At 38.6% G+C, this 8,379-nt stretch overlaps 2 long non-coding RNA genes across 2 annotated transcripts; one reads left to right on the top strand and one right to left on the bottom strand.

Annotated features, from left to right (window-relative positions):
• The first annotated feature begins 2,041 nt into the window (after positions 1-2,041).
• Positions 2,042-3,242, top strand: LOC307026755. The gene is made up of 2 exons (XR_013804446.1): positions 2,042-2,877; positions 3,095-3,242. It is a non-coding gene; the product is annotated as an uncharacterized lncRNA (long non-coding RNA).
• A 605-nt stretch (positions 3,243-3,847) lies between these two features.
• On the bottom strand, positions 3,848-6,319 carry LOC307026677. Its single transcript, XR_013804428.1, has 2 exons — positions 5,930-6,319; positions 3,848-4,034 (listed from the first exon to the last, which is right to left on the bottom strand). It is a non-coding gene; the product is annotated as an uncharacterized lncRNA (long non-coding RNA).
• Positions 6,320-8,379: the final 2,060 nt, after the last annotated feature.

Here is an 8,379-nt window from a genome sequence, read left to right as displayed (position 1 = left end):
AGCAATGTTAACTAACCTCCTAACATCAAATCAATTAGTGCTGTGTTTAAGGCCACTTCAATAAAGGTTTGAAACAGTTGCTGATAGTTATTGCTAGTTGAAAAGGAGAGTTTATAATATTATTTGTCTGATCATGTCATATGATGTGATGACAGTACTCCTGGGTTTAGTAACTTCTGGATTAGTCACTGAAATGGAAAAGAGAGGCAATGTATGCTCTGTGAGTTTTCAAAGAAAAATATATTTGTTAAATATAAATGCAACTAAAGGCCAAACCATTCCCCTAATTACCACCTGTTATAAAAAGCATTATTTATTTTTCTTTGGCCCTATGTTTGGGGGTGCAGGGAGGCAGTTCTTTTTTCCTGCTTATCCATTTATTCTCCTCCATTTATTATCAGACCTGTGGTTGTGAGTATAGGTTCACAACATTTAAATCAATGTTATATGCATCATGGTGATTCGTTTTTAACATTTTTCCTTTTCACCTGCTGCTAATTTGATTATGAAATATGATTTGCTATTTGCTCTTTTAGTGTTTTCCTGTTTTGATTTTGTTTTGTTTGCCTATTTCCTTTTAACTTGCATGGTGTTCTTAGGAACGACCTGGGATCTTTTTGCATAACTTCTCAGTTGGAGCTTAGTGTTGGTCATTGGGGGGGCTGGTCACACTCACTGCTTTGTTAGAGAGGACTGGGGCGCAAACATTCTTTTTGTAATAATATATAACGTCTTAAATGTACTTACCTGCTGCCCTGCCACACATATACATCAACATTGCAAAAGTCAACAAGTAAAAAGAGATGCAAGTATTAAGCTGCAAAGTGGATGCATTTAAATGGTGTTCAGATTGGAGTATACAACTGTTGCCTTGCTGCATAATAAAAGCTAAGATTTGTCATCATCAATGTGTCAAACTGTACTGAGACACCAAGGAAACATGCCCACTCTCCTTCATTATGTGTTGTCTTTATAGAACCACTTAGCTTTGCTTAATAACAATGCCAATGAAGCCGTTCACAACAACTTAAGGTTTGCCTCGATGCACTACTTACCAGAAGCTTCAAATTCTCTAGAACAGCGGTTTTCAAAGTGTGAGGCGCGCCTCCCCTGGGGGGCGCCAGAGAGCTTCAGGGGAGGCGCAGCGTGAGACACAAAAGGACGAGAAAAAGATGAGTAAAGTGACACTTGCCCACTTGTGGCTGTCTGTGGAGACCGAGTTCCCCCACTTCGCCAAAAAGGCTGTAAAAGTGCTCATTCCCTTCACCTCCACCACCTACCTGTGTGAGTGCAGGTTTTCCGCATTGACTTTGATCAAAAGCAAGTAGCCTACCGGTAAAGGCTGCAGCCAGTGTATGATCTGCGTTTATTCCTGTGTGCATCAAAGACGCAGACTCATTGTTCCCACTAAAGTAGGGGTGAGTGTAATAAGGAGGCAAAGTTGACGTTCAGTGTGTTGCCGGGAGCATATAAGGATTTATCCACCATGTTGAAAATGTTAAACAAAATATGTCTTGAGAACACGGCGGAAATATAGCCTACGGGTCGTGCTGCAGCTAGATGTGCCTGTCCTCTGTAAGAAGGTGTCGGCTGTCCACAGGCTGTTCCAACTTTAACAACTGTATTAACTTCCAGGGTAGTGAATTGAACATGGAATTGTAATTGGGTGTGTGGTATATTTTCATGCACGGACACGCATGTTCCACAACACACAAACTGAACAACACTCAATTTTCCGATCGCTACCAGTGTCCTTGCGATCTTGTTATAATAGAGAGGCGAAGTCCCTCCCCTTCCGGGAGCCTCCATGGGACCCCGGAAGCGGAAAATTATACATTGAAGTCAATGGAGAGAGAAAAGTTATCTTTTGATCCCGTTTGAATTGTGCCACGAATGACACATATGATGTTTGTCAATCTTAAACAATCATTTCCATGCAAAAAAAGTCACAGTTTGTCGTAAAAATGCTGAAATATAAGACTATGAATAATACGCAACTAGAAAGACTACAAATCCCAAATGCATTCTGGGTCGCGTAAGTGATGTCATAGGCGATAATGCTCCAAGACTGGTTGTGACTCGCAAAGCAAAGAGGAAGAAGAAGACTGATTTATTCCCTCCAATAAATATAAGAGATTGCTCCAATAAATTCACTTTTACAAGATGCCTGTGTGCTTTGTACGAGGTTGTAATCACAAAAGAGATCATACCACTTGCTCGTTCTATCGCTTCCCGTCTGATGAAAGGACCAGGAGTCGTTGGACCAAACATATCAGGTAATATACATGTTTTGCATGGAACATAGTCAAGTTAGCTACCTAGCTAGTAGCGAGCATGTTAGTTAGCATTATATTACATTACTTAGCCTTGTCATTTGTATTAGCCTTAACATGAAGTAAACCAAAATGTTAAACAGTAAGAGTAGTCATGATGGTAAGTATTTTGTGAAACATTTGAAGAGTAGCCTATCGCCCCCTCCACCAGGTGCTAAGGGGGCGGGAGGTAGGCTAACGCCACATTAGTATCAGCGATCTTTTCTACTTAATGCTATCTGCACAAATGGTTAACATTGACCATTAAAAGATCAGGCAGTTCAGGGAGAGTCGAAGGAAGGAAGGCAGGCAGCTTTGCATGACATTCTTCTGGACGTGTTTCATTGTGATGATAGTGAGAGTGAGTCAATCTGTTTGTTGGAAAGACAGTAGTTGAGTGATTACTGAGAGAAAATTATTAAAAGAGATAATTATTCAGTGTTGTTACTTTAAAGTGTTGTTACTGACCTTTTTCTCTTTTATTTTCTTTACCTCACCTGTAACTGCTGAGACCCTGAGGAACATGCACACTGGTCTGACCTGCTCTGGTAACCTGATTTCCACTGTACGTAATAGTATTTGGTTATGGTATATTATTTATATACATCAAAGGCACAATGCACCCCTCAGAGACACACATGTATTGAGTGTGATATTTTGCATTGGTCATGTGAAATCATCTTTACACACTAGAAAACTGTAGGAGCGGCAACTTGTTTTGAAATTGAATTTTTAATATCCGATAAAGTTGATCTGTTTTCTTTATTCTTCTCTCTTCCCAGCTCCATCCATCACCATTCTCTGTTCCTGCCAGGTCCTGCTTGCTAATCAATGCTCATATTTTTTTTACACAATTACAAATAAAGTCAATGTATTGTATGACATGAAGTTGTGCTTCATTCTGAGTCAATAATAAATTCATTCTGCCTTCAGCTGCAAAATTATTGTGGACTGCACTGACATCCATGTAGCTGCCCCCAAGTAAGATGAACCAAGCAAAGTTGACATACTCAACATACAGCTGTACTCTTAAGTTTACATGAAGAATTTGTGAAATATTGGTAATAACAGGTTTAAATGATTATTAGTAATTAATTATATAATTTTCTCATCGTAGATGAGCAGACAGGGAGCAGATGAGAAAAGCAGAATATGCAGCTGCCATTTTCCACATGGAAAAGAGAAAGGGCCAAGTGTATTTGAGTGGACAAAAGAGAAATCCCAAATACGAAAAATGAAATTATACAATTTACAGATATGTATACAAATAAATATATATCCTATATACACTATCATGTATAATGATGGTGTATGATGTAGAAGGAAGTGTGGTAGATAACAAGTAAATATAGTTACATACAGATCCATGTTACAGCAAAAGATGGAATAACTAAGAAGCACGCAGTATAATAATAATTACACGCAACAATTAAATAACTGCTCAGCATCTCCACCACAATCCCAATCTGCTGTGTCCTGTTTTCCTCCCCTCTGCATAACACCCCATCACACATACGAAACACAACGCAGAGTCCGAGGGTGTTAAGAGTATGTTTATTTAAATGTCCTCCTCTCTACTGGCCAACACAGGGAGCATATGCTGGGTGTAGAATTGTTCCAGGAGGAGGAGATTTCCATGCCATGCAGGGTCTTTGGGGATGGGGAGGATGATCGCCTCCATCGTGGTCCACAGCAGCAGAGACTCCGGTCTGTGATGTGCAGCTGTTATATAATATACAATACATTTTTTTGAAAAACATTTGATCAAAAAATAAAGATTTGGTCAGGATCTAGAGTCAGTGTGTAGTTTATTAATTAATCAATGCTCTCTACATTAGGAAAACACATACCAGTGTACCAGAGGGAGTCACACACAGCTGTGCCTAGATAACCAAACAAATTGACAACAGGGATGCAAACTCATCAGGTATGAAAAAGGTGACAAGGATCCGAGCCCCCTGACCCCACAGAATATCGGCTTTAAAATTAGGAATAACAGGATTTTAGCAGTCAGAACAACTAAAGCAGCAGTGTTAATATTAACAGAAACGCCATAGAGTCACATCTAATAGAAATATATAAAAAGCATTTATTTTAATTGTGTAGCAGTCAGTTTATAATTTTGGCAGCACTGTTGAGCATTTTGAAAATGTATTTTCATGCCTCTGTGCAAGGCTTAGTCTTTCTATCTTTATAGCCACTGGTGTAAAGTAACCAAGTTCATAAACTCAACAAGTACTATACTTGGGCACAATTTTGAGATACTTGTACTTTACTTAAGTATTTCAATGTTTTGCTACTTTGTACTTCTACTCCACTACAGTTCAGAGGTAAATGGTGTACTTTTACTCCACTACATGTATGTAATACCTTTAGTTACTTTACAGATGTGGATGAATGATGTGAAATATAATCAAGTGTTAAATCAGACTTTAGTTCCACCTGGAGTAAATCCAAAAGCTACCCTGCCTGCAGTATACAAAGTCATTCAAACTAGCTGCACCTTTACCAGCTTTGATAACACTTTAATGATCAGTCATTATAAAACATATCATATTATTCTGAAATGGACCAATCTGCAAAATGACTACTTTTACTGTCGCTACTTTCACTATATTTTGATAATAATAATTTTCTACTTTTACTTGAGGAACATTTGGAATGCAGGACTTTTACTGTAACAGAGTATTCCTACACTCTGGTACTTCTACTTTTACTCAAGTACAAGAACTGAGTACTTCTACTTTTAATCAATTTCAAGATATATACTTATACCACCTCTGTTTATAGCCTATGAAAAAAACGATTAGAAAACGAAGGCTAAAGCTAACGTTAGCAGATAGTGACAATGTATGCTAGTTAGCTAGCTCAACGATAATATTGCGACGGGGAAAAAAAACTTTTCAGTGCATATCACGCTCTGCCGCTCCGACAGGGAGCTCTACTCTGAACACCTGAACGGCCCGTTCTAACAGCTGTTCACCAGCGGTCCAGTCTGTGCCACAGTGACTCCGGACGCACAGTTAATATTAACGAACGCACCGTAGGTAATGTAGCTGCTGAAGCTAGACCATCATCGCCGAGCAGCAGAGGCTTATTATACATCATGAGCAGAGCCGACAGGCAGGAAGACTCGAGCACACAGCTCGCGCTTCATTATAATATATAAAAAAAAGCTCGCGGCCGCACATTAATCCGGGTCCCAGACCCCCTCCCATACCCCAAAAATATTTTTATTGCAGATCTACAGGAATCATAAAAACGACCTATTTTGGATTCAAAACGGAGAATTTCGCCGAAAGGTGACAAGTTTGCATCCCTGGACAAGATAACCAAAATCCTTGAATCTACACACAGCAAATAAACTCAAATGACACAACGAGATGTAAAAAGGAGATCACACATATAGTCGATATAGAACTGGCCGCTTCAATCTGAAGAGCAACTAAAACAAAACACGGGAGTGTATCTTGTTCTTGTGAACACTAATGTTATCCACAGCATACACAGACACCACAAAGTTCTTAAGGAAAAAACTAGTTGCTAAAACAAAACACGTTAGTGTACCTTGTTAGCTAGCTGACATTAACCTTAGACATTGCACTCATATTACTCACTGAAACCTTGTAAAGCCGGTCCCGCATGCTGGCTCTTACAGAACCGCTCCCTTTCGTGTATGTACAGCTCTCAACATGCCCAGACTTGTAGTGATTTTCACCTCTTTTTATACTTTTTCGCCTCATTCTGAAAGAAACAGGTGAAATTTACTAACGTGACAGCCATCTTTGTGATGGTGACGCGTATTGTGCGAGACCAGAGACCTGTAGTTCACTGAGCGGTTTCACACAAAAAAAATTGTAACTTCACAGTTTTACGACACATTTTTATTTTTTTGACTTGCAAAATGTTCTTTTAATTTGACAAACATCATATGTGTCATTCGTGGCACAATTCAAACGGGATCGAAAGATGACTTTTCTCTCTCCATTGACGTCAATGTATAATTTTCCGCTTCCGGGGTCCCATGGGTCGGAAGTAGATGGGCGGGACTTCGCCTCTCTATAACAAGTGCACGTTACTGATGCAATATGGTTGAGACCATTCGGGCTTATTCTAGAGGGGTGCAAGGAATAGTCCAAGTAGTGGGGGAGATTTATACAATATGTTTAAAACATAAAAATAAAAATGTTTAAAAAAGTTATTGTTTAATGTTTTAAGGAGGTGACGCTACTCAGGCAATCAAATCGGTGCAGTCAGCACGATAGATTCAAACACACACAGAGACACGACAAGAGGAGAGAAACAGTCGGAGTAATTTCAAATGGCGGAAGGTAGACAGCGAAAACAGAGCATTTAATTACATTTTCTCTTTCTGGACCTCTTTGAAATGCAATTGAATACCCCTGCATTATAGCAATAATAATAATAATAATTGGGAGGGGGGGCGCGGCTGTTCTTATGTTCTCTGAGGGGGAGGCTCACCTACCCACACTTTGAAAACCCCTGCTCTAGAATGATCAAAATAAATGGAAAAACATGTCTACTTTACTCCAACTTTCAGAAGAATCCTGTGATTCTGCAGAAAATGTATTATTATTTTCACTCTGCTCTCAAACATGTCAGGCTGACAACGTTATTTTTACTTGACAGAAGAAATGTATCTTAGGTAATAGATGAATATACCTCTCTTACTTGTTGGAAAAATTGCAACTGTCAAAAATAAATACTCACCCCACTTGTTTTAATGATGCCTATCACAGTACCAAATCAAAATCTAACTATCCTTCCTAGAAAAATAACTATCTCAAGACCAGCTAAGGCTCCCAATTTCTTCTTCACCTATTTACAAATCAAACACAATACCTTTCTTAAAGGATCTATCAAACCACTGACACAGTGGCAATCTCCTTTCAGAAAATATAAACATTGAAGGAAAATCCCTGCTTACATAACAACAAATCACACGCACAATACTTCAGATAGCAACACATATAAATGTATAACTTTTTATTTTATTTATCTGAATAGGAGTTAGAAGATTAGTTTACCTCCCTTGTAGGGTGAGAAAAAGACTTCCAAACCATCGTCATTGTGACTGTTCCATGTCATGTTTTTGTATGTATGTCTAGTTATTATGGCTACCTTATTTAGATCCCCTATCATCAGTATACCTATGAAGCCCATACATCGTCTGAATGACTGTAGGTCTTGGTTTTTGGTTCTATGAGGTTGTGATTATTCTAGAGGTCACAACGGGTCCAGCTTCCAAAAATATTAACATCAACCTAAAGTATGGGAACATTTATACTGCATGCAATGCACTGCACGGTTCTTTGCCCCAAGAGATACATTGGGCATGTCTGTAAATTGTAGATTTGTGAGCATCCATAGTTTAAATTTCATTCGGATAACTTACGGTGAAAGGTCAAAGGACCCCTGTGAGTATGGCAATGAAATTTTTTCGCATATCTTACCATAGCTCCTGTCTTGTTTGAACCCCCTTAAAAAAAGGCACATTTGCTCAGGTTGAATAATTGTTCTGCGGGTTTCACCATTTGCGTTCTCGTATACCTTCATTATAAACGGGGAGTTACAGTAACAACACTGTATCTGCACTTTCTACCTTTGTATAGTTCTACATACTACATACATTTCTATAGTCAACAGTTTACAGTCTCATGTAGCTTTATGTAGCTCTTTTATCTTCTCTTGCACGTTATATGTCGTAGCTATATTGCACTGCCATGTGGTAAATACTTGTATATGCTGCTCTTGCTCTTTTGCACTTTTTGCATATCATGTATTTTGTTTTTGCTATGTTTGTAAACTTCTTCAATGTTTTATGTGAGGGATTGCGTTTGGAAGTTAGCTCAAAACTAAATCTGGCACTGTTACGCTTGATACATTTTTTTTGTTTTAAGTGTTAATCACTGTGCATTGGCCCTGCCAATAAACGATCAAATGAAAAAAAGCACAAGAGCTGCCTTATAATCAAAAAAAAAAAAAAATCCAATCTGATTCCTTACATTTAGCAGTTTGTTTATGACATTAAGGAAATAAACGAAGA

The sequence above is a fragment of the Notothenia rossii genome, assembly GCF_949606895.1.
Source record: "Notothenia rossii genome assembly, chromosome: 12".
Classification (NCBI taxonomy): domain Eukaryota; kingdom Metazoa; phylum Chordata; class Actinopteri; order Perciformes; family Nototheniidae; genus Notothenia; species Notothenia rossii.
Note: the sequence above shows the minus strand (reverse complement) of the source record. Positions and strands in the feature narration are given on the sequence as shown.